The 26,616-nt window shown below is 46.1% G+C and overlaps 28 non-coding genes across 28 annotated transcripts; 14 read left to right on the forward strand and 14 right to left on the reverse strand.

Annotated features, from left to right (window-relative positions):
* Positions 1–599: 599 nt before the first annotated feature.
* Positions 600–670, reverse strand: TRNAG-GCC (transfer RNA glycine (anticodon GCC)). The gene has a single exon. It is a non-coding gene; the product is annotated as a tRNA-Gly (tRNA).
* A 134-nt stretch (positions 671–804) lies between these two features.
* Positions 805–877, forward strand: TRNAK-CUU (transfer RNA lysine (anticodon CUU)). The gene has a single exon. It is a non-coding gene; the product is annotated as a tRNA-Lys (tRNA).
* Positions 878–2,425: 1,548 nt separating this feature from the next.
* TRNAK-CUU (transfer RNA lysine (anticodon CUU)) lies at positions 2,426–2,498 on the forward strand. Its single transcript has one exon. It is a non-coding gene; the product is annotated as a tRNA-Lys (tRNA).
* Positions 2,499–3,841: 1,343 nt separating this feature from the next.
* Positions 3,842–3,912, reverse strand: TRNAG-GCC (transfer RNA glycine (anticodon GCC)). The gene has a single exon. It is a non-coding gene; the product is annotated as a tRNA-Gly (tRNA).
* A 134-nt stretch (positions 3,913–4,046) lies between these two features.
* Positions 4,047–4,119, forward strand: TRNAK-CUU (transfer RNA lysine (anticodon CUU)). Its single transcript has one exon. It is a non-coding gene; the product is annotated as a tRNA-Lys (tRNA).
* A 1,343-nt stretch (positions 4,120–5,462) lies between these two features.
* On the reverse strand, positions 5,463–5,533 carry TRNAG-GCC (transfer RNA glycine (anticodon GCC)). The gene has a single exon. It is a non-coding gene; the product is annotated as a tRNA-Gly (tRNA).
* A 134-nt stretch (positions 5,534–5,667) lies between these two features.
* On the forward strand, positions 5,668–5,740 carry TRNAK-CUU (transfer RNA lysine (anticodon CUU)). Its single transcript has one exon. It is a non-coding gene; the product is annotated as a tRNA-Lys (tRNA).
* A 1,343-nt stretch (positions 5,741–7,083) lies between these two features.
* On the reverse strand, positions 7,084–7,154 carry TRNAG-GCC (transfer RNA glycine (anticodon GCC)). Its single transcript has one exon. It is a non-coding gene; the product is annotated as a tRNA-Gly (tRNA).
* A 134-nt stretch (positions 7,155–7,288) lies between these two features.
* Positions 7,289–7,361, forward strand: TRNAK-CUU (transfer RNA lysine (anticodon CUU)). The gene has a single exon. It is a non-coding gene; the product is annotated as a tRNA-Lys (tRNA).
* A 1,343-nt stretch (positions 7,362–8,704) lies between these two features.
* Positions 8,705–8,775, reverse strand: TRNAG-GCC (transfer RNA glycine (anticodon GCC)). Its single transcript has one exon. It is a non-coding gene; the product is annotated as a tRNA-Gly (tRNA).
* Positions 8,776–8,909: 134 nt separating this feature from the next.
* Positions 8,910–8,982, forward strand: TRNAK-CUU (transfer RNA lysine (anticodon CUU)). Its single transcript has one exon. It is a non-coding gene; the product is annotated as a tRNA-Lys (tRNA).
* Positions 8,983–10,325: 1,343 nt separating this feature from the next.
* TRNAG-GCC (transfer RNA glycine (anticodon GCC)) lies at positions 10,326–10,396 on the reverse strand. The gene has a single exon. It is a non-coding gene; the product is annotated as a tRNA-Gly (tRNA).
* Positions 10,397–10,530: 134 nt separating this feature from the next.
* TRNAK-CUU (transfer RNA lysine (anticodon CUU)) lies at positions 10,531–10,603 on the forward strand. The gene has a single exon. It is a non-coding gene; the product is annotated as a tRNA-Lys (tRNA).
* A 1,343-nt stretch (positions 10,604–11,946) lies between these two features.
* Positions 11,947–12,017, reverse strand: TRNAG-GCC (transfer RNA glycine (anticodon GCC)). Its single transcript has one exon. It is a non-coding gene; the product is annotated as a tRNA-Gly (tRNA).
* Positions 12,018–12,151: 134 nt separating this feature from the next.
* On the forward strand, positions 12,152–12,224 carry TRNAK-CUU (transfer RNA lysine (anticodon CUU)). Its single transcript has one exon. It is a non-coding gene; the product is annotated as a tRNA-Lys (tRNA).
* A 1,343-nt stretch (positions 12,225–13,567) lies between these two features.
* TRNAG-GCC (transfer RNA glycine (anticodon GCC)) lies at positions 13,568–13,638 on the reverse strand. The gene has a single exon. It is a non-coding gene; the product is annotated as a tRNA-Gly (tRNA).
* Positions 13,639–13,772: 134 nt separating this feature from the next.
* On the forward strand, positions 13,773–13,845 carry TRNAK-CUU (transfer RNA lysine (anticodon CUU)). Its single transcript has one exon. It is a non-coding gene; the product is annotated as a tRNA-Lys (tRNA).
* Positions 13,846–16,809: 2,964 nt separating this feature from the next.
* TRNAG-GCC (transfer RNA glycine (anticodon GCC)) lies at positions 16,810–16,880 on the reverse strand. Its single transcript has one exon. It is a non-coding gene; the product is annotated as a tRNA-Gly (tRNA).
* Positions 16,881–17,014: 134 nt separating this feature from the next.
* Positions 17,015–17,087, forward strand: TRNAK-CUU (transfer RNA lysine (anticodon CUU)). Its single transcript has one exon. It is a non-coding gene; the product is annotated as a tRNA-Lys (tRNA).
* A 2,964-nt stretch (positions 17,088–20,051) lies between these two features.
* TRNAG-GCC (transfer RNA glycine (anticodon GCC)) lies at positions 20,052–20,122 on the reverse strand. Its single transcript has one exon. It is a non-coding gene; the product is annotated as a tRNA-Gly (tRNA).
* A 134-nt stretch (positions 20,123–20,256) lies between these two features.
* Positions 20,257–20,329, forward strand: TRNAK-CUU (transfer RNA lysine (anticodon CUU)). Its single transcript has one exon. It is a non-coding gene; the product is annotated as a tRNA-Lys (tRNA).
* A 1,342-nt stretch (positions 20,330–21,671) lies between these two features.
* On the reverse strand, positions 21,672–21,742 carry TRNAG-GCC (transfer RNA glycine (anticodon GCC)). The gene has a single exon. It is a non-coding gene; the product is annotated as a tRNA-Gly (tRNA).
* Positions 21,743–21,876: 134 nt separating this feature from the next.
* Positions 21,877–21,949, forward strand: TRNAK-CUU (transfer RNA lysine (anticodon CUU)). Its single transcript has one exon. It is a non-coding gene; the product is annotated as a tRNA-Lys (tRNA).
* Positions 21,950–23,292: 1,343 nt separating this feature from the next.
* TRNAG-GCC (transfer RNA glycine (anticodon GCC)) lies at positions 23,293–23,363 on the reverse strand. Its single transcript has one exon. It is a non-coding gene; the product is annotated as a tRNA-Gly (tRNA).
* Positions 23,364–23,497: 134 nt separating this feature from the next.
* Positions 23,498–23,570, forward strand: TRNAK-CUU (transfer RNA lysine (anticodon CUU)). Its single transcript has one exon. It is a non-coding gene; the product is annotated as a tRNA-Lys (tRNA).
* Positions 23,571–24,914: 1,344 nt separating this feature from the next.
* TRNAG-GCC (transfer RNA glycine (anticodon GCC)) lies at positions 24,915–24,985 on the reverse strand. The gene has a single exon. It is a non-coding gene; the product is annotated as a tRNA-Gly (tRNA).
* Positions 24,986–25,119: 134 nt separating this feature from the next.
* Positions 25,120–25,192, forward strand: TRNAK-CUU (transfer RNA lysine (anticodon CUU)). Its single transcript has one exon. It is a non-coding gene; the product is annotated as a tRNA-Lys (tRNA).
* A 1,343-nt stretch (positions 25,193–26,535) lies between these two features.
* On the reverse strand, positions 26,536–26,606 carry TRNAG-GCC (transfer RNA glycine (anticodon GCC)). Its single transcript has one exon. It is a non-coding gene; the product is annotated as a tRNA-Gly (tRNA).
* Positions 26,607–26,616: the final 10 nt, after the last annotated feature.

Genomic DNA, 26,616 nt, shown 5'->3' on the forward strand with positions numbered 1-26,616 from the left:
CAAGCAAAAAAAGTGGTTGCTTTCATTTGACTTAAGTTTGTTACTACTTTTTTTTCTGTACTTTTAGTATGTTTTCTTAATTGCTAGGTGCTGGGAAAGCAAGTTGTAGGTAAGCTGACACAACATCTCAACATCTACTGTGAGAAAACTCAGGACAAAAGTAGAATGAATGAGGGCCTAGAGAGAACGCTCCAAATTTGAGCAAGGCCCTGAGTAGAGTGCAAAGACAACAAGGCAAAAAGTTGTAAAACAACACCAGATGAGCAGATGCTGCTGACTTGGCATTTCCGAGGCTTTTCTAGACAGTTAAAAAGAAGCCTAATAGGTGAGTACTGGAGAGGGAGAGATGCTGCACGTCACTGGCACTGCTAGAAGACATGCAAGGCCTTTGGGCACGCAAGTGTCCAAAGGCTGCTTTAACTTGTGTGTCTTAGAGTCATGTTTGCTGGGTACTAGGGTCCCTCTTCTCGACTGTCAGCCAGCACTGTGGCCAAGTGCCACGGTGACTCTTGCAAATGTCCTTAAATGGCTTCTGGCCTGCAGAGATGTCTTAAGCTTGAGAAGTGCAAAGTGTGGAGGTGTGCCAAAATCCTAGCATTTGCATTGGCCGGGAATCGAACCCGGGCCTCCCGCGTGGCAGGCGAGAATTCTACCACTGAACCACCAATGCCTTGCCCTGTTGCTCGGTGCTGAAAAACGTGGCCAGCCAAATCAGGCCATACAAGATTGCCTTCTTCTGTGCGGATGGCAAAGGTGAGGCTGGCGCCATTTTGCAATTTTTGACATTTCAGCTCAAGCAAGCAAGCCCGGCTAGCTCAGTCGGTAGAGCATGAGACTCTTAATCTCAGGGTCGTGGGTTCGAGCCCCACGTTGGGCGATCAAAGCTTCTCCTTTTACTTTCTACTAGGCAGAGCTCCTCCAAAACGATTACAAACCATCACCAGGCCATCACTTCCTCTTTCACATGCCACTCCCCACTCCCTTTGCTAACAAACGAAAATGTCATCTCAGCTTTCCCCTTCACTTTTACTCACACAACCTCTTTTAACAACTTTTCAGCAAAAGTGCTTCACCACCCCAAGAAAGAGAAAAACACTCCTTCTTACAATCTTACTCATCTTTCCTATACTACTTTTCTTATCTGCTTTTCCCAGATTTCCGTTGGCTTTACTCCAGTCCTTTTGTCAAGGAGAGACTTACAATCAATCACTTGACAAGGAACAACCACCTGAAAGATACTCATTCTCGTATGCCTGGTGCACACCATGCAATTCCCCATCAGATAGATGGGCCGATAGATCCTTTCCGACAGACACGATCGGATTTCCGTTCGGATTTCCGATCACTACTATGCAAATCCATCAGAAAAACGATCGGAAATCAGATCGGACCTGCCGGAAATCATCTGTTCGACCCATCTATCTGACAGGCATTGGTATGGTGTGTATTAGGCTTTGCACTCCAAAGGTGCTCACATAGCAGTATGAGGAGGGCACTCTGCACACGGCCTGAGATTTAGCTGAGAGGATTGAAAAAAAGGAAGTTGCTCTTTCCCTTAACTTGTTTTTAGATGAGGTACTTCCCAACAAAAGTTACAAACCAAAAAGCCTTTCAGTCCCGGCAAGCAAAAAAAGTGGTTGCTTTCATTTGACTTAAGTTTGTTACTACTTTTTTTTCTGTACTTTTAGTATGTTTTCTTAATTGCTAGGTGCTGGGAAAGCAAGTTGTAGGTAAGCTGACACAACATCTCAACATCTACTGTGAGAAAACTCAGGACAAAAGTAGAATGAATGAGGGCCTAGAGAGAACGCTCCAAATTTGAGCAAGGCCCTGAGTAGAGTGCAAAGACAACAAGGCAAAAAGTTGTAAAACAACACCAGATGAGCAGATGCTGCTGACTTGGCATTTCCGAGGCTTTTCTAGACAGTTAAAAAGAAGCCTAATAGGTGAGTACTGGAGAGGGAGAGATGCTGCACGTCACTGGCACTGCTAGAAGACATGCAAGGCCTTTGGGCACGCAAGTGTCCCAAGGCTGCTTTAACTTGTGTGTCTTAGAGTCATGTTTGCTGGGTACTAGGGTCCCTCTTCTCGACTGTCAGCCAGCACTGTGGCCAAGTGCCACGGTGACTCTTGCAAATGTCCTTAAATGGCTTCTGGCCTGCAGAGATGTCTTAAGCTTGAGAAGTGCAAAGTGTGGAGGTGTGCCAAAATCCTAGCATTTGCATTGGCCGGGAATCTAACCCGGGACTCCCGCGTGGCAGGCGAGAATTCTACCACTGAACCACCAATGCCTTGCCCTGTTGCTCGGTGCTGAAAAACGTGGCCAGCCAAATCAGGCCATACAAGATTGCCTTCTTCTGTGCGGATGGCAAAGGTGAGGCTGGCGCCATTTTGCAATTTTTGACATTTCAGCTCAAGCAAGCAAGCCCGGCTAGCTCAGTCGGTAGAGCATGAGACTCTTAATCTCAGGGTCGTGGGTTCGAGCCCCACGTTGGGCGATCAAAGCTTCTCCTTTTACTTTCTACTAGGCAGAGCTCCTCCAAAACGATTACAAACCATCACCAGGCCATCACTTCCTCTTTCACATGCCACTCCCCACTCCCTTTGCTAACAAACGAAAATGTCATCTCAGCTTTCCCCTTCACTTTTACTCACACAACCTCTTTTAACAACTTTTCAGCAAAAGTGCTTCACCACCCCAAGAAAGAGAAAAACACTCCTTCTTACAATCTTACTCATCTTTCCTATACTACTTTTCTTATCTGCTTTTCCCAGATTTCCGTTGGCTTTACTCCAGTCCTTTTGTCAAGGAGAGACTTACAATCAATCACTTGACAAGGAACAACCACCTGAAAGATACTCATTCTCGTATGCCTGGTGCACACCATGCAATTCCCCATCAGATAGATGGGCCGATAGATCCTTTCCGACAGACACGATCGGATTTCCGTTCGGATTTCCGATCACTACTATGCAAATCCATCAGAAAAACGATCGGAAATCAGATCGGACCTGCCGGAAATCATCTGTTCGACCCATCTATCTGACAGGCATTGGTATGGTGTGTATTAGGCTTTGCACTCCAAAGGTGCTCACATAGCAGTATGAGGAGGGCACTCTGCACACGGCCTGAGATTTAGCTGAGAGGATTGAAAAAAAGGAAGTTGCTCTTTCCCTTAACTTGTTTTTAGATGAGGTACTTCCCAACAAAAGTTACAAACCAAAAAGCCTTTCAGTCCCGGCAAGCAAAAAAAGTGGTTGCTTTCATTTGACTTAAGTTTGTTACTACTTTTTTTTCTGTACTTTTAGTATGTTTTCTTAATTGCTAGGTGCTGGGAAAGCAAGTTGTAGGTAAGCTGACACAACATCTCAACATCTACTGTGAGAAAACTCAGGACAAAAGTAGAATGAATGAGGGCCTAGAGAGAACGCTCCAAATTTGAGCAAGGCCCTGAGTAGAGTGCAAAGACAACAAGGCAAAAAGTTGTAAAACAACACCAGATGAGCAGATGCTGCTGACTTGGCATTTCCGAGGCTTTTCTAGACAGTTAAAAAGAAGCCTAATAGGTGAGTACTGGAGAGGGAGAGATGCTGCACGTCACTGGCACTGCTAGAAGACATGCAAGGCCTTTGGGCACGCAAGTGTCCCAAGGCTGCTTTAACTTGTGTGTCTTAGAGTCATGTTTGCTGGGTACTAGGGTCCCTCTTCTCGACTGTCAGCCAGCACTGTGGCCAAGTGCCACGGTGACTCTTGCAAATGTCCTTAAATGGCTTCTGGCCTGCAGAGATGTCTTAAGCTTGAGAAGTGCAAAGTGTGGAGGTGTGCCAAAATCCTAGCATTTGCATTGGCCGGGAATCGAACCCGGGCCTCCCGCGTGGCAGGCGAGAATTCTACCACTGAACCACCAATGCCTTGCCCTGTTGCTCGGTGCTGAAAAACGTGGCCAGCCAAATCAGGCCATACAAGATTGCCTTCTTCTGTGCGGATGGCAAAGGTGAGGCTGGCGCCATTTTGCAATTTTTGACATTTCAGCTCAAGCAAGCAAGCCCGGCTAGCTCAGTCGGTAGAGCATGAGACTCTTAATCTCAGGGTCGTGGGTTCGAGCCCCACGTTGGGCGATCAAAGCTTCTCCTTTTACTTTCTACTAGGCAGAGCTCCTCCAAAACGATTACAAACCATCACCAGGCCATCACTTCCTCTTTCACATGCCACTCCCCACTCCCTTTGCTAACAAACGAAAATGTCATCTCAGCTTTCCCCTTCACTTTTACTCACACAACCTCTTTTAACAACTTTTCAGCAAAAGTGCTTCACCACCCCAAGAAAGAGAAAAACACTCCTTCTTACAATCTTACTCATCTTTCCTATACTACTTTTCTTATCTGCTTTTCCCAGATTTCCGTTGGCTTTACTCCAGTCCTTTTGTCAAGGAGAGACTTACAATCAATCACTTGACAAGGAACAACCACCTGAAAGATACTCATTCTCGTATGCCTGGTGCACACCATGCAATTCCCCATCAGATAGATGGGCCGATAGATCCTTTCCGACAGACACGATCGGATTTCCGTTCGGATTTCCGATCACTACTATGCAAATCCATCAGAAAAACGATCGGAAATCAGATCGGACCTGCCGGAAATCATCTGTTCGACCCATCTATCTGACAGGCATTGGTATGGTGTGTATTAGGCTTTGCACTCCAAAGGTGCTCACATAGCAGTATGAGGAGGGCACTCTGCACACGGCCTGAGATTTAGCTGAGAGGATTGAAAAAAAGGAAGTTGCTCTTTCCCTTAACTTGTTTTTAGATGAGGTACTTCCCAACAAAAGTTACAAACCAAAAAGCCTTTCAGTCCCGGCAAGCAAAAAAAGTGGTTGCTTTCATTTGACTTAAGTTTGTTACTACTTTTTTTTCTGTACTTTTAGTATGTTTTCTTAATTGCTAGGTGCTGGGAAAGCAAGTTGTAGGTAAGCTGACACAACATCTCAACATCTACTGTGAGAAAACTCAGGACAAAAGTAGAATGAATGAGGGCCTAGAGAGAACGCTCCAAATTTGAGCAAGGCCCTGAGTAGAGTGCAAAGACAACAAGGCAAAAAGTTGTAAAACAACACCAGATGAGCAGATGCTGCTGACTTGGCATTTCCGAGGCTTTTCTAGACAGTTAAAAAGAAGCCTAATAGGTGAGTACTGGAGAGGGAGAGATGCTGCACGTCACTGGCACTGCTAGAAGACATGCAAGGCCTTTGGGCACGCAAGTGTCCCAAGGCTGCTTTAACTTGTGTGTCTTAGAGTCATGTTTGCTGGGTACTAGGGTCCCTCTTCTCGACTGTCAGCCAGCACTGTGGCCAAGTGCCACGGTGACTCTTGCAAATGTCCTTAAATGGCTTCTGGCCTGCAGAGATGTCTTAAGCTTGAGAAGTGCAAAGTGTGGAGGTGTGCCAAAATCCTAGCATTTGCATTGGCCGGGAATCGAACCCGGGCCTCCCGCGTGGCAGGCGAGAATTCTACCACTGAACCACCAATGCCTTGCCCTGTTGCTCGGTGCTGAAAAACGTGGCCAGCCAAATCAGGCCATACAAGATTGCCTTCTTCTGTGCGGATGGCAAAGGTGAGGCTGGCGCCATTTTGCAATTTTTGACATTTCAGCTCAAGCAAGCAAGCCCGGCTAGCTCAGTCGGTAGAGCATGAGACTCTTAATCTCAGGGTCGTGGGTTCGAGCCCCACGTTGGGCGATCAAAGCTTCTCCTTTTACTTTCTACTAGGCAGAGCTCCTCCAAAACGATTACAAACCATCACCAGGCCATCACTTCCTCTTTCACATGCCACTCCCCACTCCCTTTGCTAACAAACGAAAATGTCATCTCAGCTTTCCCCTTCACTTTTACTCACACAACCTCTTTTAACAACTTTTCAGCAAAAGTGCTTCACCACCCCAAGAAAGAGAAAAACACTCCTTCTTACAATCTTACTCATCTTTCCTATACTACTTTTCTTATCTGCTTTTCCCAGATTTCCGTTGGCTTTACTCCAGTCCTTTTGTCAAGGAGAGACTTACAATCAATCACTTGACAAGGAACAACCACCTGAAAGATACTCATTCTCGTATGCCTGGTGCACACCATGCAATTCCCCATCAGATAGATGGGCCGATAGATCCTTTCCGACAGACACGATCGGATTTCCGTTCGGATTTCCGATCACTACTATGCAAATCCATCAGAAAAACGATCGGAAATCAGATCGGACCTGCCGGAAATCATCTGTTCGACCCATCTATCTGACAGGCATTGGTATGGTGTGTATTAGGCTTTGCACTCCAAAGGTGCTCACATAGCAGTATGAGGAGGGCACTCTGCACACGGCCTGAGATTTAGCTGAGAGGATTGAAAAAAAGGAAGTTGCTCTTTCCCTTAACTTGTTTTTAGATGAGGTACTTCCCAACAAAAGTTACAAACCAAAAAGCCTTTCAGTCCCGGCAAGCAAAAAAAGTGGTTGCTTTCATTTGACTTAAGTTTGTTACTACTTTTTTTTCTGTACTTTTAGTATGTTTTCTTAATTGCTAGGTGCTGGGAAAGCAAGTTGTAGGTAAGCTGACACAACATCTCAACATCTACTGTGAGAAAACTCAGGACAAAAGTAGAATGAATGAGGGCCTAGAGAGAACGCTCCAAATTTGAGCAAGGCCCTGAGTAGAGTGCAAAGACAACAAGGCAAAAAGTTGTAAAACAACACCAGATGAGCAGATGCTGCTGACTTGGCATTTCCGAGGCTTTTCTAGACAGTTAAAAAGAAGCCTAATAGGTGAGTACTGGAGAGGGAGAGATGCTGCACGTCACTGGCACTGCTAGAAGACATGCAAGGCCTTTGGGCACGCAAGTGTCCCAAGGCTGCTTTAACTTGTGTGTCTTAGAGTCATGTTTGCTGGGTACTAGGGTCCCTCTTCTCGACTGTCAGCCAGCACTGTGGCCAAGTGCCACGGTGACTCTTGCAAATGTCCTTAAATGGCTTCTGGCCTGCAGAGATGTCTTAAGCTTGAGAAGTGCAAAGTGTGGAGGTGTGCCAAAATCCTAGCATTTGCATTGGCCGGGAATCGAACCCGGGCCTCCCGCGTGGCAGGCGAGAATTCTACCACTGAACCACCAATGCCTTGCCCTGTTGCTCGGTGCTGAAAAACGTGGCCAGCCAAATCAGGCCATACAAGATTGCCTTCTTCTGTGCGGATGGCAAAGGTGAGGCTGGCGCCATTTTGCAATTTTTGACATTTCAGCTCAAGCAAGCAAGCCCGGCTAGCTCAGTCGGTAGAGCATGAGACTCTTAATCTCAGGGTCGTGGGTTCGAGCCCCACGTTGGGCGATCAAAGCTTCTCCTTTTACTTTCTACTAGGCAGAGCTCCTCCAAAACGATTACAAACCATCACCAGGCCATCACTTCCTCTTTCACATGCCACTCCCCACTCCCTTTGCTAACAAACGAAAATGTCATCTCAGCTTTCCCCTTCACTTTTACTCACACAACCTCTTTTAACAACTTTTCAGCAAAAGTGCTTCACCACCCCAAGAAAGAGAAAAACACTCCTTCTTACAATCTTACTCATCTTTCCTATACTACTTTTCTTATCTGCTTTTCCCAGATTTCCGTTGGCTTTACTCCAGTCCTTTTGTCAAGGAGAGACTTACAATCAATCACTTGACAAGGAACAACCACCTGAAAGATACTCATTCTCGTATGCCTGGTGCACACCATGCAATTCCCCATCAGATAGATGGGCCGATAGATCCTTTCCGACAGACACGATCGGATTTCCGTTCGGATTTCCGATCACTACTATGCAAATCCATCAGAAAAACGATCGGAAATCAGATCGGACCTGCCGGAAATCATCTGTTCGACCCATCTATCTGACAGGCATTGGTATGGTGTGTATTAGGCTTTGCACTCCAAAGGTGCTCACATAGCAGTATGAGGAGGGCACTCTGCACACGGCCTGAGATTTAGCTGAGAGGATTGAAAAAAAGGAAGTTGCTCTTTCCCTTAACTTGTTTTTAGATGAGGTACTTCCCAACAAAAGTTACAAACCAAAAAGCCTTTCAGTCCCGGCAAGCAAAAAAAGTGGTTGCTTTCATTTGACTTAAGTTTGTTACTACTTTTTTTTCTGTACTTTTAGTATGTTTTCTTAATTGCTAGGTGCTGGGAAAGCAAGTTGTAGGTAAGCTGACACAACATCTCAACATCTACTGTGAGAAAACTCAGGACAAAAGTAGAATGAATGAGGGCCTAGAGAGAACGCTCCAAATTTGAGCAAGGCCCTGAGTAGAGTGCAAAGACAACAAGGCAAAAAGTTGTAAAACAACACCAGATGAGCAGATGCTGCTGACTTGGCATTTCCGAGGCTTTTCTAGACAGTTAAAAAGAAGCCTAATAGGTGAGTACTGGAGAGGGAGAGATGCTGCACGTCACTGGCACTGCTAGAAGACATGCAAGGCCTTTGGGCACGCAAGTGTCCCAAGGCTGCTTTAACTTGTGTGTCTTAGAGTCATGTTTGCTGGGTACTAGGGTCCCTCTTCTCGACTGTCAGCCAGCACTGTGGCCAAGTGCCACGGTGACTCTTGCAAATGTCCTTAAATGGCTTCTGGCCTGCAGAGATGTCTTAAGCTTGAGAAGTGCAAAGTGTGGAGGTGTGCCAAAATCCTAGCATTTGCATTGGCCGGGAATCGAACCCGGGCCTCCCGCGTGGCAGGCGAGAATTCTACCACTGAACCACCAATGCCTTGCCCTGTTGCTCGGTGCTGAAAAACGTGGCCAGCCAAATCAGGCCATACAAGATTGCCTTCTTCTGTGCGGATGGCAAAGGTGAGGCTGGCGCCATTTTGCAATTTTTGACATTTCAGCTCAAGCAAGCAAGCCCGGCTAGCTCAGTCGGTAGAGCATGAGACTCTTAATCTCAGGGTCGTGGGTTCGAGCCCCACGTTGGGCGATCAAAGCTTCTCCTTTTACTTTCTACTAGGCAGAGCTCCTCCAAAACGATTACAAACCATCACCAGGCCATCACTTCCTCTTTCACATGCCACTCCCCACTCCCTTTGCTAACAAACGAAAATGTCATCTCAGCTTTCCCCTTCACTTTTACTCACACAACCTCTTTTAACAACTTTTCAGCAAAAGTGCTTCACCACCCCAAGAAAGAGAAAAACACTCCTTCTTACAATCTTACTCATCTTTCCTATACTACTTTTCTTATCTGCTTTTCCCAGATTTCCGTTGGCTTTACTCCAGTCCTTTTGTCAAGGAGAGACTTACAATCAATCACTTGACAAGGAACAACCACCTGAAAGATACTCATTCTCGTATGCCTGGTGCACACCATGCAATTCCCCATCAGATAGATGGGCCGATAGATCCTTTCCGACAGACACGATCGGATTTCCGTTCGGATTTCCGATCACTACTATGCAAATCCATCAGAAAAACGATCGGAAATCAGATCGGACCTGCCGGAAATCATCTGTTCGACCCATCTATCTGACAGGCATTGGTATGGTGTGTATTAGGCTTTGCACTCCAAAGGTGCTCACATAGCAGTATGAGGAGGGCACTCTGCACACGGCCTGAGATTTAGCTGAGAGGATTGAAAAAAAGGAAGTTGCTCTTTCCCTTAACTTGTTTTTAGATGAGGTACTTCCCAACAAAAGTTACAAACCAAAAAGCCTTTCAGTCCCGGCAAGCAAAAAAAGTGGTTGCTTTCATTTGACTTAAGTTTGTTACTACTTTTTTTTCTGTACTTTTAGTATGTTTTCTTAATTGCTAGGTGCTGGGAAAGCAAGTTGTAGGTAAGCTGACACAACATCTCAACATCTACTGTGAGAAAACTCAGGACAAAAGTAGAATGAATGAGGGCCTAGAGAGAACGCTCCAAATTTGAGCAAGGCCCTGAGTAGAGTGCAAAGACAACAAGGCAAAAAGTTGTAAAACAACACCAGATGAGCAGATGCTGCTGACTTGGCATTTCCGAGGCTTTTCTAGACAGTTAAAAAGAAGCCTAATAGGTGAGTACTGGAGAGGGAGAGATGCTGCACGTCACTGGCACTGCTAGAAGACATGCAAGGCCTTTGGGCACGCAAGTGTCCCAAGGCTGCTTTAACTTGTGTGTCTTAGAGTCATGTTTGCTGGGTACTAGGGTCCCTCTTCTCGACTGTCAGCCAGCACTGTGGCCAAGTGCCACGGTGACTCTTGCAAATGTCCTTAAATGGCTTCTGGCCTGCAGAGATGTCTTAAGCTTGAGAAGTGCAAAGTGTGGAGGTGTGCCAAAATCCTAGCATTTGCATTGGCCGGGAATCGAACCCGGGCCTCCCGCGTGGCAGGCGAGAATTCTACCACTGAACCACCAATGCCTTGCCCTGTTGCTCGGTGCTGAAAAACGTGGCCAGCCAAATCAGGCCATACAAGATTGCCTTCTTCTGTGCGGATGGCAAAGGTGAGGCTGGCGCCATTTTGCAATTTTTGACATTTCAGCTCAAGCAAGCAAGCCCGGCTAGCTCAGTCGGTAGAGCATGAGACTCTTAATCTCAGGGTCGTGGGTTCGAGCCCCACGTTGGGCGATCAAAGCTTCTCCTTTTACTTTCTACTAGGCAGAGCTCCTCCAAAACGATTACAAACCATCACCAGGCCATCACTTCCTCTTTCACATGCCACTCCCCACTCCCTTTGCTAACAAACGAAAATGTCATCTCAGCTTTCCCCTTCACTTTTACTCACACAACCTCTTTTAACAACTTTTCAGCAAAAGTGCTTCACCACCCCAAGAAAGAGAAAAACACTCCTTCTTACAATCTTACTCATCTTTCCTATACTACTTTTCTTATCTGCTTTTCCCAGATTTCCGTTGGCTTTACTCCAGTCCTTTTGTCAAGGAGAGACTTACAATCAATCACTTGACAAGGAACAACCACCTGAAAGATACTCATTCTCGTATGCCTGGTGCACACCATGCAATTCCCCATCAGATAGATGGGCCGATAGATCCTTTCCGACAGACACGATCGGATTTCCGTTCGGATTTCCGATCACTACTATGCAAATCCATCAGAAAAACGATCGGAAATCAGATCGGACCTGCCGGAAATCATCTGTTCGACCCATCTATCTGACAGGCATTGGTATGGTGTGTATTAGGCTTTGCACTCCAAAGGTGCTCACATAGCAGTATGAGGAGGGCACTCTGCACACGGCCTGAGATTTAGCTGAGAGGATTGAAAAAAAGGAAGTTGCTCTTTCCCTTAACTTGTTTTTAGATGAGGTACTTCCCAACAAAAGTTACAAACCAAAAAGCCTTTCAGTCCCGGCAAGCAAAAAAAGTGGTTGCTTTCATTTGACTTAAGTTTGTTACTACTTTTTTTTCTGTACTTTTAGTATGTTTTCTTAATTGCTAGGTGCTGGGAAAGCAAGTTGTAGGTAAGCTGACACAACATCTCAACATCTACTGTGAGAAAACTCAGGACAAAAGTAGAATGAATGAGGGCCTAGAGAGAACGCTCCAAATTTGAGCAAGGCCCTGAGTAGAGTGCAAAGACAACAAGGCAAAAAGTTGTAAAACAACACCAGATGAGCAGATGCTGCTGACTTGGCATTTCCGAGGCTTTTCTAGACAGTTAAAAAGAAGCCTAATAGGTGAGTACTGGAGAGGGAGAGATGCTGCACGTCACTGGCACTGCTAGAAGACATGCAAGGCCTTTGGGCACGCAAGTGTCCCAAGGCTGCTTTAACTTGTGTGTCTTAGAGTCATGTTTGCTGGGTACTAGGGTCCCTCTTCTCGACTGTCAGCCAGCACTGTGGCCAAGTGCCACGGTGACTCTTGCAAATGTCCTTAAATGGCTTCTGGCCTGCAGAGATGTCTTAAGCTTGAGAAGTGCAAAGTGTGGAGGTGTGCCAAAATCCTAGCATTTGCATTGGCCGGGAATCGAACCCGGGCCTCCCGCGTGGCAGGCGAGAATTCTACCACTGAACCACCAATGCCTTGCCCTGTTGCTCCGTGCTGAAAAACGTGGCCAGCCAAATCAGGCCATACAAGATTGCCTTCTTCTGTGCGGATGGCAAAGGTGAGGCTGGCGCCATTTTGCAATTTTTGACATTTCAGCTCAAGCAAGCAAGCCCGGCTAGCTCAGTCGGTAGAGCATGAGACTCTTAATCTCAGGGTCGTGGGTTCAAGCCCCACGTTGGGCGATCAAAGCTTCTCCTTTTACTTTCTACTAGGCAGAGCTCCTCCAAAACGATTACAAACCATCACCAGGCCATCACTTCCTCTTTCACATGCCACTCCCCACTCCCTTTGCTAACAAACGAAAATGTCATCTCAGCTTTCCCCTTCACTTTTACTCACACAACCTCTTTTAACAACTTTTCAGCAAAAGTGCTTCACCACCCCAAGAAAGAGAAAAACACTCCTTCTTACAATCTTACTCATCTTTCCTATACTACTTTTCTTATCTGCTTTTCCCAGATTTCCGTTGGCTTTACTCCAGTCCTTTTGTCAAGGAGAGACTTACAATCAATCACTTGACAAGGAACAACCACCTGAAAGATACTCATTCTCGTATGCCTGGTGCACACCATGCAATTCCCCATCAGATAGATGGGCCGATAGATCCTTTCCGACAGACACGATCGGATTTCCGTTCGGATTTCCGATCACTACTATGCAAATCCATCAGAAAAACGATCGGAAATCAGATCGGACCTGCCGGAAATCATCTGTTCGACCCATCTATCTGACAGGCATTGGTATGGTGTGTATTAGGCTTTGCACTCCAAAGGTGCTCACATAGCAGTATGAGGAGGGCACTCTGCACACGGCCTGAGATTTAGCTGAGAGGATTGAAAAAAAGGAAGTTGCTCTTTCCCTTAACTTGTTTTTAGATGAGGTACTTCCCAACAAAAGTTACAAACCAAAAAGCCTTTCAGTCCCGGCAAGCAAAAAAAGTGGTTGCTTTCATTTGACTTAAGTTTGTTACTACTTTTTTTTCTGTACTTTTAGTATGTTTTCTTAATTGCTAGGTGCTGGGAAAGCAAGTTGTAGGTAAGCTGACACAACATCTCAACATCTACTGTGAGAAAACTCAGGACAAAAGTAGAATGAATGAGGGCCTAGAGAGAACGCTCCAAATTTGAGCAAGGCCCTGAGTAGAGTGCAAAGACAACAAGGCAAAAAGTTGTAAAACAACACCAGATGAGCAGATGCTGCTGACTTGGCATTTCCGAGGCTTTTCTAGACAGTTAAAAAGAAGCCTAATAGGTGAGTACTGGAGAGGGAGAGATGCTGCACGTCACTGGCACTGCTAGAAGACATGCAAGGCCTTTGGGCACGCAAGTGTCCCAAGGCTGCTTTAACTTGTGTGTCTTAGAGTCATGTTTGCTGGGTACTAGGGTCCCTCTTCTCGACTGTCAGCCAGCACTGTGGCCAAGTGCCACGGTGACTCTTGCAAATGTCCTTAAATGGCTTCTGGCCTGCAGAGATGTCTTAAGCTTGAGAAGTGCAAAGTGTGGAGGTGTGCCAAAATCCTAGCATTTGCATTGGCCGGGAATCGAACCCGGGCCTCCCGCGTGGCAGGCGAGAATTCTACCACTGAACCACCAATGCCTTGCCCTGTTGCTCGGTGCTGAAAAACATGGCCAGCCAAATCAGGCCATACAAGATTGCCTTCTTCTGTGCGGATGGCAAAGGTGAGGCTGGCGCCATTTTGCAATTTTTGACATTTCAGCTTAAGCAAGCAAGCCTGGCTAGCTCAGTCGGTAGAGCATGAGACTCTTAATCTCAGGGTCGTGGGTTCGAGCCCCACGTTGGGCGATCAAAGCTTCTCCTTTTACTTTCTACTAGGCAGAGCTCCTCCAAAACGATTACAAACCATCACCAGGCCATCACCTCCTCTTTCACATGCCACTCCCCACTCCCTTTGCTAACAAACGAAAATGTCATCTCAGCTTTCCCCTTCACTTTTACTCACACAACCTCTTTTAACAACTTTTCAGCAAAAGTGCTTCACCACCCCAAGAAAGAGAAAAACACTCCTTCTTACAATCTTACTCATCTTTCCTATACTACTTTTCTTATCTGCTTTTCCCAGATTTCCGTTGGCTTTACTCCAGTCCTTTTGTCAAGGAGAGACTTACAATCAATCACTTGACAAGGAACAACCACCTGAAAGATACTCATTCTCGTATGCCTGGTGCACACCATGCAATTCCCCATCAGATAGATGGGCCGATAGATCCTTTCCGACAGACACGATCGGATTTCCGTTCGGATTTCCGATCACTACTATGCAAATCCATCAGAAAAACGATCGGAAATCAGATCGGACCTGCCGGAAATCATCTGTTCGACCCATCTATCTGACAGGCATTGGTATGGTGTGTATTAGGCTTTGCACTCCAAAGGTGCTCACATAGCAGTATGAGGAGGGCACTCTGCACATGGCCTGAGATTTAGCTGAGAGGATTGAAAAAAAGGAAGTTGCTCTTTCCCTTAACTTGTTTTTAGATGAGGTACTTCCCAACAAAAGTTACAAACCAAAAAGCCTTTCAGTCCCGGCAAGCAAAAAAAGTGGTTGCTTTCATTTGACTTAAGTTTGTTACTACTTTTTTTTCTGTACTTTTAGTATGTTTTCTTAATTGCTAGGTGCTGGGAAAGCAAGTTGTAGGTAAGCTGACACAACATCTCAACATCTACTGTGAGAAAACTCAGGACAAAAGTAGAATGAATGAGGGCCTAGAGAGAACGCTCCAAATTTGAGCAAGGCCCTGAGTAGAGTGCAAAGACAACAAGGCAAAAAGTTGTAAAACAACACCAGATGAGCAGATGCTGCTGACTTGGCATTTCCGAGGCTTTTCTAGACAGTTAAAAAGAAGCCTAATAGGTGAGTACTGGAGAGGGAGAGATGCTGCACGTCACTGGCACTGCTAGAAGACATGCAAGGCCTTTGGGCACGCAAGTGTCCCAAGGCTGCTTTAACTTGTGTGTCTTAGAGTCATGTTTGCTGGGTACTAGGGTCCCTCTTCTCGACTGTCAGCCAGCACTGTGGCCAAGTGCCACGGTGACTCTTGCAAATGTCCTTAAATGGCTTCTGGCCTGCAGAGATGTCTTAAGCTTGAGAAGTGCAAAGTGTGGAGGTGTGCCAAAATCCTAGCATTTGCATTGGCCGGGAATCGAACCCAGGCCTCCCACGTGGCAGGCGAGAATTCTACCACTGAACCACCAATGCCTTGCCCTGTTGCTCGGTGCTGAAAAACGTGGCCAGCCAAATCAGGCCATACAAGATTGCCTTCTTCTGTGCGGATGGCAAAGGTGAGGCTGGCGCCATTTTGCAATTTTTGACATTTCAGCTCAAGCAAGCAAGCTCGGCTAGCTCAGTCGGTAGAGCATGAGACTCTTAATCTCAGGGTCGTGGGTTCGAGCCCCACGTTGGGCGATCAAAGCTTCTCCTTTTACTTTCTACTAGGCAGAGCTCCTCCAAAACGATTACAAACCATCACCAGGCCATCACTTCCTCTTTCACATGCCACTCCCCACTCCCTTTGCTAACAAACGAAAATGTCATCTCAGCTTTCCCCTTCACTTTTACTCACACAACCTCTTTTAACAACTTTTCAGCAAAAGTGCTTCACCACCCCAAGAAAGAGAAAAACACTCCTTCTTACAATCTTACTCATCTTTCCTATACTACTTTTCTTATCTGCTTTTCCCAGATTTCCGTTGGCTTTACTCCAGTCCTTTTGTCAAGGAGAGACTTACAATCAATCACTTGACAAGGAACAACCACCTGAAAGATACTCATTCTCGTATGCCTGGTGCACACCATGCAATTCCCCATCAGATAGATGGGCCGATAGATCCTTTCCGACAGACACGATCGGATTTCCGTTCGGATTTCCGATCACTACTATGCAAATCCATCAGAAAAACGATCGGAAATCAGATCGGACCTGCCGGAAATCATCTGTTCGACCCATCTATCTGACAGGCATTGGTATGGTGTGTATTAGGCTTTGCACTCCAAAGGTGCTCACATAGCAGTATGAGGAGGGCACTCTGCACACGGCCTGAGATTTAGCTGAGAGGATTGAAAAAAAGGAAGTTGCTCTTTCCCTTAACTTGTTTTTAGATGAGGTACTTCCCAACAAAAGTTACAAACCAAAAAGCCTTTCAGTCCCGGCAAGCAAAAAAAGTGGTTGCTTTCATTTGACTTAAGTTTGTTACTACTTTTTTTTCTGTACTTTTAGTATGTTTTCTTAATTGCTAGGTGCTGGGAAAGCAAGTTGTAGGTAAGCTGACACAACATCTCAACATCTACTGTGAGAAAACTCAGGACAAAAGTAGAATGAATGAGGGCCTAGAGAGAACGCTCCAAATTTGAGCAAGGCCCTGAGTAGAGTGCAAAGACAACAAGGCAAAAAGTTGTAAAACAACACCAGATGAGCAGATGCTGCTGACTTGGCATTTCCGAGGCTTTTCTAGACAGTTAAAAAGAAGCCTAATAGGTGAGTACTGGAGAGGGAGAGATGCTGCACGTCACTGGCACTGCTAGAAGACATGCAAGGCCTTTGGGCACGCAAGTGTCCCAAGGCTGCTTTAACTTGTGTGTCTTAGAGTCATGTTTGCTGGGTACTAGGGTCCCTCTTCTCGACTGTCAGCCAGCACTGTGGCCAAGTGCCACGGTGACTCTTGCAAATGTCCTTAAATGGCTTCTGGCCTGCAGAGATGTCTTAAGCTTGAGAAGTGCAAAGTGTGGAGGTGTGCCAAAATCCTAGCATTTGCATTGGCCGGGAATCGAACCCGGGCCTCCCGCGTGGCAGGCGAGAATTCTACCACTGAACCACCAATGCCTTGCCCTGTTGCTCGGTGCTGAAAAACATGGCCAGCCAAATCAGGCCATACAAGATTGCCTTCTTCTGTGCGGATGGCAAAGGTGAGGCTGGCGCCATTTTGCAATTTTTGACATTTCAGCTTAAGCAAGCAAGCCTGGCTAGCTCAGTCGGTAGAGCATGAGACTCTTAATCTCAGGGTCGTGGGTTCGAGCCCCACGTTGGGCGATCAAAGCTTCTCCTTTTACTTTCTACTAGGCAGAGCTCCTCCAAAACGATTACAAACCATCACCAGGCCATCACCTCCTCTTTCACATGCCACTCCCCACTCCCTTTGCTAACAAACGAAAATGTCATCTCAGCTTTCCCCTTCACTTTTACTCACACAACCTCTTTTAACAACTTTTCAGCAAAAGTGCTTCACCACCCCAAGAAAGAGAAAAACACTCCTTCTTACAATCTTACTCATCTTTCCTATACTACTTTTCTTATCTGCTTTTCCCAGATTTCCGTTGGCTTTACTCCAGTCCTTTTGTCAAGGAGAGACTTACAATCAATCACTTGACAAGGAACAACCACCTGAAAGATACTCATTCTCGTATGCCTGGTGCACACCATGCAATTCCCCATCAGATAGATGGGCCGATAGATCCTTTCCGACAGACACGATCGGATTTCCGTTCGGATTTCCGATCACTACTATGCAAATCCATCAGAAAAACGATCGGAAATCAGATCGGACCTGCCGGAAATCATCTGTTCGACCCATCTATCTGACAGGCATTGGTATGGTGTGTATTAGGCTTTGCACTCCAAAGGTGCTCACATAGCAGTATGAGGAGGGCACTCTGCACATGGCCTGAGATTTAGCTGAGAGGATTGAAAAAAAGGAAGTTGCTCTTTCCCTTAACTTGTTTTTAGATGAGGTACTTCCCAACAAAAGTTACAAACCAAAAAGCCTTTCAGTCCCGGCAAGCAAAAAAAGTGGTTGCTTTCATTTGACTTAAGTTTGTTACTACTTTTTTTTCTGTACTTTTAGTATGTTTTCTTAATTGCTAGGTGCTGGGAAAGCAAGTTGTAGGTAAGCTGACACAACATCTCAACATCTACTGTGAGAAAACTCAGGACAAAAGTAGAATGAATGAGGGCCTAGAGAGAACGCTCCAAATTTGAGCAAGGCCCTGAGTAGAGTGCAAAGACAACAAGGCAAAAAGTTGTAAAACAACACCAGATGAGCAGATGCTGCTGACTTGGCATTTCCGAGGCTTTTCTAGACAGTTAAAAAGAAGCCTAATAGGTGAGTACTGGAGAGGGAGAGATGCTGCACGTCACTGGCACTGCTAGAAGACATGCAAGGCCTTTGGGCACGCAAGTGTCCCAAGGCTGCTTTAACTTGTGTGTCTTAGAGTCATGTTTGCTGGGTACTAGGGTCCCTCTTCTCGACTGTCAGCCAGCACTGTGGCCAAGTGCCACGGTGACTCTTGCAAATGTCCTTAAATGGCTTCTGGCCTGCAGAGATGTCTTAAGCTTGAGAAGTGCAAAGTGTGGAGGTGTGCCAAAATCCTAGCATTTGCATTGGCCGGGAATCGAACCCAGGCCTCCCACGTGGCAGGCGAGAATTCTACCACTGAACCACCAATGCCTTGCCCTGTTGCTCGGTGCTGAAAAACGTGGCCAGCCAAATCAGGCCATACAAGATTGCCTTCTTCTGTGCGGATGGCAAAGGTGAGGCTGGCGCCATTTTGCAATTTTTGACATTTCAGCTCAAGCAAGCAAGCTCGGCTAGCTCAGTCGGTAGAGCATGAGACTCTTAATCTCAGGGTCGTGGGTTCGAGCCCCACGTTGGGCGATCAAAGCTTCTCCTTTTACTTTCTACTAGGCAGAGCTCCTCCAAAACGATTACAAACCATCACCAGGCCATCACTTCCTCTTTCACATGCCACTCCCCACTCCCTTTGCTAACAAACGAAAATGTCATCTCAGCTTTCCCCTTCACTTTTACTCACACAACCTCTTTTAACAACTTTTCAGCAAAAGTGCTTCACCACCCCAAGAAAGAGAAAAACACTCCTTCTTACAATCTTACTCATCTTTCCTATACTACTTTTCTTATCTGCTTTTCCCAGATTTCCGTTGGCTTTACTCCAGTCCTTTTGTCAAGGAGAGACTTACAATCAATCACTTGACAAGGAACAACCACCTGAAAGATACTCATTCTCGTATGCCTGGTGCACACCATGCAATTCCCCATCAGATAGATGGGCCGATAGATCCTTTCCGACAGACACGATCGGATTTCCGTTCGGATTTCCGATCACTACTATGCAAATCCATCAGAAAAACGATCGGAAATCAGATCGGACCTGCCGGAAATCATCTGTTCGACCCATCTATCTGACAGGCATTGGTATGGTGTGTATTAGGCTTTGCACTCCAAAGGTGCTCACATAGCAGTATGAGGAGGGCACTCTGCACACGGCCTGAGATTTAGCTGAGAGGATTGAAAAAAAGGAAGTTGCTCTTTCCCTTAACTTGTTTTTAGATGAGGTACTTCCCAACAAAAGTTACAAACCAAAAAGCCTTTCAGTCCCGGCAAGCAAAAAAAGTGGTTGCTTTCATTTGACTTAAGTTTGTTACTACTTTTTTTTCTGTACTTTTAGTATGTTTTCTTAATTGCTAGGTGCTGGGAAAGCAAGTTGTAGGTAAGCTGACACAACATCTCAACATCTACTGTGAGAAAACTCAGGACAAAAGTAGAATGAATGAGGGCCTAGAGAGAACGCTCCAAATTTGAGCAAGGCCCTGAGTAGAGTGCAAAGACAACAAGGCAAAAAGTTGTAAAACAACACCAGATGAGCAGATGCTGCTGACTTGGCATTTCCGAGGCTTTTCTAGACAGTTAAAAAGAAGCCTAATAGGTGAGTACTGGAGAGGGAGAGATGCTGCACGTCACTGGCACTGCTAGAAGACATGCAAGGCCTTTGGGCACGCAAGTGTCCCAAGGCTGCTTTAACTTGTGTGTCTTAGAGTCATGTTTGCTGGGTACTAGGGTCCCTCTTCTCGACTGTCAGCCAGCACTGTGGCCAAGTGCCACGGTGACTCTTGCAAATGTCCTTAAATGGCTTCTGGCCTGCAGAGATGTCTTAAGCTTGAGAAGTGCAAAGTGTGGAGGTGTGCCAAAATCCTAGCATTTGCATTGGCCGGGAATCGAACCCGGGCCTCCCGCGTGGCAGGCGAGAATTCTACCACTGAACCACCAATGCCTTGCCCTGTTGCTCGGTGCTGAAAAACGTGGCCAGCCAAATCAGGCCATACAAGATTGCCTTCTTCTGTGCGGATGGCAAAGGTGAGGCTGGCGCCATTTTGCAATTTTTGACATTTCAGCTCAAGCAAACAAGCCCGGCTAGCTCAGTCGGTAGAGCATGAGACTCTTAATCTCAGGGTCGTGGGTTCGAGCCCCACGTTGGGCGATCAAAGCTTCTCCTTTTACTTTCTACTAGGCAGAGCTCCTCCAAAACGATTACAAACCATCACCAGGCCATCACTTCCTCTTTCACATGCCACTCCCCACTCCCTTTGCTAACAAACGAAAATGTCATCTCAGCTTTCCCCTTCACTTTTACTCACACAACCTCTTTTAACAACTTTTCAGCAAAAGTGCTTCACCACCCCAAGAAAGAGAAAAACACTCCTTCTTACAATCTTACTCATCTTTCCTATACTACTTTTCTTATCTGCTTTTCCCAGCTTTCTGTTGGCTTTACTCCAGTCCTTTTGTCAAGGAGAGACTTACAATCAATCACTTGACAAGGAACAACCACCTGAAAGATACTCATTCTCGTATGCCTGGTGCACACCATGCAATTCCCCATCAGATAGATGGGCCGATAGATCCTTTCCGACAGACACGATCGGATTTCCGTTCGGATTTCCGATCACTACTATGCAAATCCATCAGAAAAACGATCGGAAATCAGATCGGACCTGCCGGAAATCATCTGTTCGACCCATCTATCTGACAGGCATTGGTATGGTGTGTATTAGGCTTTGCACTCCAAAGGTGCTCACATAGCAGTATGAGGAGGGCACTCTGCACACGGCCAGAGATTTAGCTGAGAGGATTGAAAAAAAGGAAGTTGCTCTTTCCCTTAACTTGTTTTTAGATGAGGTACTTCCCAACAAAAGTTACAAACCAAAAAGCCTTTCAGTCCCGGCAAGCAAAAAAAGTGGTTGCTTTCATTTGACTTAAGTTTGTTACTACTTTTTTTCTGTACTTTTAGTATGTTTTCTTAATTGCTAGGTGCTGGGAAAGCAAGTTGTAGGTAAGCTGACACAACATCTCAACATCTACTGTGAGAAAACTCAGGACAAAAGTAGAATGAATGAGGGCCTAGAGAGAACGCTCCAAATTTGAGCAAGGCCCTGAGTAGAGTGCAAAGACAACAAGGCAAAAAGTTGTAAAACAACACCAGATGAGCAGATGCTGCTGACTTGGCATTTCCGAGGCTTTTCTAGACAGTTAAAAAGAAGCCTAATAGGTGAGTACTGGAGAGGGAGAGATGCTGCACGTCACTGGCACTGCTAGAAGACATGCAAGGCCTTTGGGCACGCAAGTGTCCCAAGGCTGCTTTAACTTGTGTGTCTTAGAGTCATGTTTGCTGGGTACTAGGGTCCCTCTTCTCGACTGTCAGCCAGCACTGTGGCCAAGTGCCACGGTGACTCTTGCAAATGTCCTTAAATGGCTTCTGGCCTGCAGAGATGTCTTAAGCTTGAGACGTGCAAAGTGTGGAGGTGTGCCAAAATCCTAGCATTTGCATTGGCCGGGAATCAAACCCGGGCCTCCCGCGTGGCAGGCGAGAATTCTACCACTGAACCACCAATGCCTTGCCCTGTTGCTCGGTGCTGAAAAACGTGGCCAGCCAAATCAGGCCATACAAGATTGCCTTCTTCTGTGCGGATGGCAAAGGTGAGGCTGGCGTCATTTTGCAATTTTTGACATTTCAGCTCAAGCAAGCAAGCCCGGCTAGCTCAGTCGGTAGAGCATGAGACTCTTAATCTCAGGGTCGTGGGTTCGAGCCCCACGTTGGGCGATCAAAGCTTCTCCTTTTACTTTCTACTAGGCAGAGCTCCTCCAAAACGATTACAAACCATCACCAGGCCATCACTTCCTCTTTCACATGCCACTCCCCACTCCCTTTGCTAACAAACGAAAATGTCATCTCAGCTTTCCCCTTCACTTTTACTCACACAACCTCTTTTAACAACTTTTCAGCAAAAGTGCTTCACCACCCCAAGAAAGAGAAAAACACTCCTTCTTACAATCTTACTCATCTTTCCTATACTACTTTTCTTATCTGCTTTTCCCAGATTTCCGTTGGCTTTACTCCAGTCCTTTTGTCAAGGAGAGACTTACAATCAATCACTTGACAAGGAACAACCACCTGAAAGATACTCATTCTCGTATGCCTGGTGCACACCATGCAATTCCCCATCAGATAGATGGGCCGATAGATCCTTTCCGACAGACACGATCGGATTTCCGTTCGGATTTCCGATCACTACTATGCAAATCCATCAGAAAAACGATCGGAAATCAGATCGGACCTGCCGGAAATCATCTGTTCGACCCATCTATCTGACAGGCATTGGTATGGTGTGTATTAGGCTTTGCACTCCAAAGGTGCTCACATAGCAGTATGAGGAGGGCACTCTGCACACGGCCAGAGATTTAGCTGAGAGGATTGAAAAAAAGGAAGTTGCTCTTTCCCTTAACTTGTTTTTAGATGAGGTACTTCCCAACAAAAGTTACAAACCAAAAAGCCTTTCAGTCCCGGCAAGCAAAAAAAGTGGTTGCTTTCATTTGACTTAAGTTTGTTACTACTTTTTTTTCTGTACTTTTAGTATGTTTTCTTAATTGCTAGGTGCTGGGAAAGCAAGTTGTAGGTAAGCTGACACAACATCTCAACATCTACTGTGAGAAAACTCAGGACAAAAGTAGAATGAATGAGGGCCTAGAGAGAACGCTCCAAATTTGAGCAAGGCCCTGAGTAGAGTGCAAAGACAACAAGGCAAAAAGTTGTAAAACAACACCAGATGAGCAGATGCTGCTGACTTGGCATTTCCGAGGCTTTTCTAGACAGTTAAAAAGAAGCCTAATAGGTGAGTACTGGAGAGGGAGAGATGCTGCACGTCACTGGCACTGCTAGAAGACATGCAAGGCCTTTGGGCACGCAAGTGTCCCAAGGCTGCTTTAACTTGTGTGTCTTAGAGTCATGTTTGCTGGGTACTAGGGTCCCTCTTCTCGACTGTCAGCCAGCACTGTGGCCAAGTGCCACGGTGACTCTTGCAAATGTCCTTAAATGGCTTCTGGCCTGCAGAGATGTCTTAAGCTTGAGAAGTGCAAAGTGTGGAGGTGTGCCAAAATCCTAGCATTTGCATTGGCCGGGAATCGAACCCGGGCCTCCCGCGTGGCAGGCGAGAATTCTACCACTGAACCACCAATGCCTTGCCCTGTTGCTCGGTGCTGAAAAACGTGGCCAGCCAAATCAGGCCATACAAGATTGCCTTCTTCTGTGCGGATGGCAAAGGTGAGGCTGGCGCCATTTTGCAATTTTTGACATTTCAGCTCAAGCAAGCAAGCCCGGCTAGCTCAGTCGGTAGAGCATGAGACTCTTAATCTCAGGGTCGTGGGTTCGAGCCCCATGTTGGGCGATCAAAGCTTCTCCTTTTACTTTCTACTAGGCAGAGCTCCTCCAAAACGATTACAAACCATCACCAGGCCATCACTTCCTCTTTCACATGCCACTCCCCACTCCCTTTGCTAACAAACGAAAATGTCATCTCAGCTTTCCCCTTCACTTTTACTCACACAACCTCTTTTAACAACTTTTCAGCAAAAGTGCTTCACCACTCCAAGAAAGAGAAAAACACTCCTTCTTACAATCTTACTCATCTTTCCTATACTACTTTTCTTATCTGCTTTTCCCAGATTTCCGTTGGCTTTACTCCAGTCCTTTTGTCAAGGAGAGACTTACAATCAATCACTTGACAAGGAACAACCACCTGAAAGATACTCATTCTCGTATGCCTGGTGCACACCATGCAATTCCCCATCAGATAGATGGGCCGATAGATCCTTTCCGACAGACACGATCGGATTTCCGTTCGGATTTCCGATCACTACTATGCAAATCCATCAGAAAAACGATCGGAAATCAGATCGGACCTGCCGGAAATCATCTGTTCGACCCATCTATCTGACAGGCATTGGTATGGTGTGTATTAGGCTTTGCACTCCAAAGGTGCTCACATAGCAGTATGAGGAGGGCACTCTGCACACGGCCTGAGATTTAGCTGAGAGGATTGAAAAAAAGGAAGTTGCTCTTTCCCTTAACTTGTTTTTAGATGAGGTACTTCCCAACAAAAGTTACAAACCAAAAAGCCTTTCAGTCCCGGCAAGCAAAAAAAGTGGTTGCTTTCATTTGACTTAAGTTTGTTACTACTTTTTTTTTCTGTACTTTTAGTATGTTTTCTTAATTGCTAGGTGCTGGGAAAGCAAGTTGTAGGTAAGCTGACACAACATCTCAACATCTACTGTGAGAAAACTCAGGACAAAAGTAGAATGAATGAGGGCCTAGAGAGAACGCTCCAAATTTGAGCAAGGCCCTGAGTAGAGTGCAAAGACAACAAGGCAAAAAGTTGTAAAACAACACCAGATGAGCAGATGCTGCTGACTTGGCATTTCCGAGGCTTTTCTAGACAGTTAAAAAGAAGCCTAATAGGTGAGTACTGGAGAGGGAGAGATGCTGCACGTCACTGGCACTGCTAGAAGACATGCAAGGCCTTTGGGCACGCAAGTGTCCAAAGGCTGCTTTAACTTGTGTGTCTTAGAGTCATGTTTGCTGGGTACTAGGGTCCCTCTTCTCGACTGTCAGCCAGCACTGTGGCCAAGTGCCACGGTGACTCTTGCAAATGTCCTTAAATGGCTTCTGGCCTGCAGAGATGTCTTAAGCTTGAGAAGTGCAAAGTGTGGAGGTGTGCCAAAATCCTAGCATTTGCATTGGCCGGGAATCGAACCCGGGCCTCCCGCGTGGCAGGCGAGAATTCTACCACTGAACCACCAATGCCTTGCCCTGTTGCTCGGTGCTGAAAAACGTGGCCAGCCAAATCAGGCCATACAAGATTGCCTTCTTCTGTGCGGATGGCAAAGGTGAGGCTGGCGCCATTTTGCAATTTTTGACATTTCAGCTCAAGCAAGCAAGCCCGGCTAGCTCAGTCGGTAGAGCATGAGACTCTTAATCTCAGGGTCGTGGGTTCGAGCCCCACGTTGGGCGATCAAAGCTTCTCCTTTTACTTTCTACTAGGCAGAGCTCCTCCAAAACGATTACAAACCATCACCAGGCCATCACTTCCTCTTTCACATGCCACTCCCCACTCCCTTTGCTAACAAACGAAAATGTCATCTCAGCTTTCCCCTTCACTTTTACTCACACAACCTCTTTTAACAACTTTTCAGCAAAAGTGCTTCACCACCCCAAGAAAGAGAAAAACACTCCTTCTTACAATCTTACTCATCTTTCCTATACTACTTTTCTTATCTGCTTTTCCCAGATTTCCGTTGGCTTTACTCCAGTCCTTTTGTCAAGGAGAGACTTACAATCAATCACTTGACAAGGAACAACCACCTGAAAGATACTCATTCTCGTATGCCTGGTGCACACCATGCAATTCCCCATCAGATAGATGGGCCGATAGATCCTTTCCGACAGACACGATCGGATTTCCGTTCGGATTTCCGATCACTACTATGCAAATCCATCAGAAAAACGATCGGAAATCAGATCGGACCTGCCGGAAATCATCTGTTCGACCCATCTATCTGACAGGCATTGGTATGGTGTGTATTAGGCTTTGCACTCCAAAGGTGCTCACATAGCAGTATGAGGAGGGCACTCTGCACACGGCCTGAGATTTAGCTGAGAGGATTGAAAAAAAGGAAGTTGCTCTTTCCCTTAACTTGTTTTTAGATGAGGTACTTCCCAACAAAAGTTACAAACCAAAAAGCCTTTCAGTCCCGGCAAGCAAAAAAAGTGGTTGCTTTCATTTGACTTAAGTTTGTTACTACTTTTTTTTCTGTACTTTTAGTATGTTTTCTTAATTGCTAGGTGCTGGGAAAGCAAGTTGTAGGTAAGCTGACACAACATCTCAACATCTACTGTGAGAAAACTCAGGACAAAAGTAGAATGAATGAGGGCCTAGAGAGAACGCTCCAAATTTGAGCAAGGCCCTGAGTAGAGTGCAAAGACAACAAGGCAAAAAGTTGTAAAACAACACCAGATGAGCAGATGCTGCTGACTTGGCATTTCCGAGGCTTTTCTAGACAGTTAAAAAGAAGCCTAATAGGTGAGTACTGGAGAGGGAGAGATGCTGCACGTCACTGGCACTGCTAGAAGACATGCAAGGCCTTTGGGCACGCAAGTGTCCCAAGGCTGCTTTAACTTGTGTGTCTTAGAGTCATGTTTGCTGGGTACTAGGGTCCCTCTTCTCGACTGTCAGCCAGCACTGTGGCCAAGTGCCACGGTGACTCTTGCAAATGTCCTTAAATGGCTTCTGGCCTGCAGAGATGTCTTAAGCTTGAGAAGTGCAAAGTGTGGAGGTGTGCCAAAATCCTAGCATTTGCATTGGCCGGGAATCGAACCCGGGACTCCCGCGTGGCAGGCGAGAATTCTACCACTGAACCACCAATGCCTTGCCCTGT

The sequence above is a fragment of the Hyperolius riggenbachi genome, chromosome 4, assembly GCF_040937935.1.
Source record: "Hyperolius riggenbachi isolate aHypRig1 chromosome 4, aHypRig1.pri, whole genome shotgun sequence".
Classification (NCBI taxonomy): Eukaryota; Metazoa; Chordata; class Amphibia; order Anura; family Hyperoliidae; genus Hyperolius; species Hyperolius riggenbachi.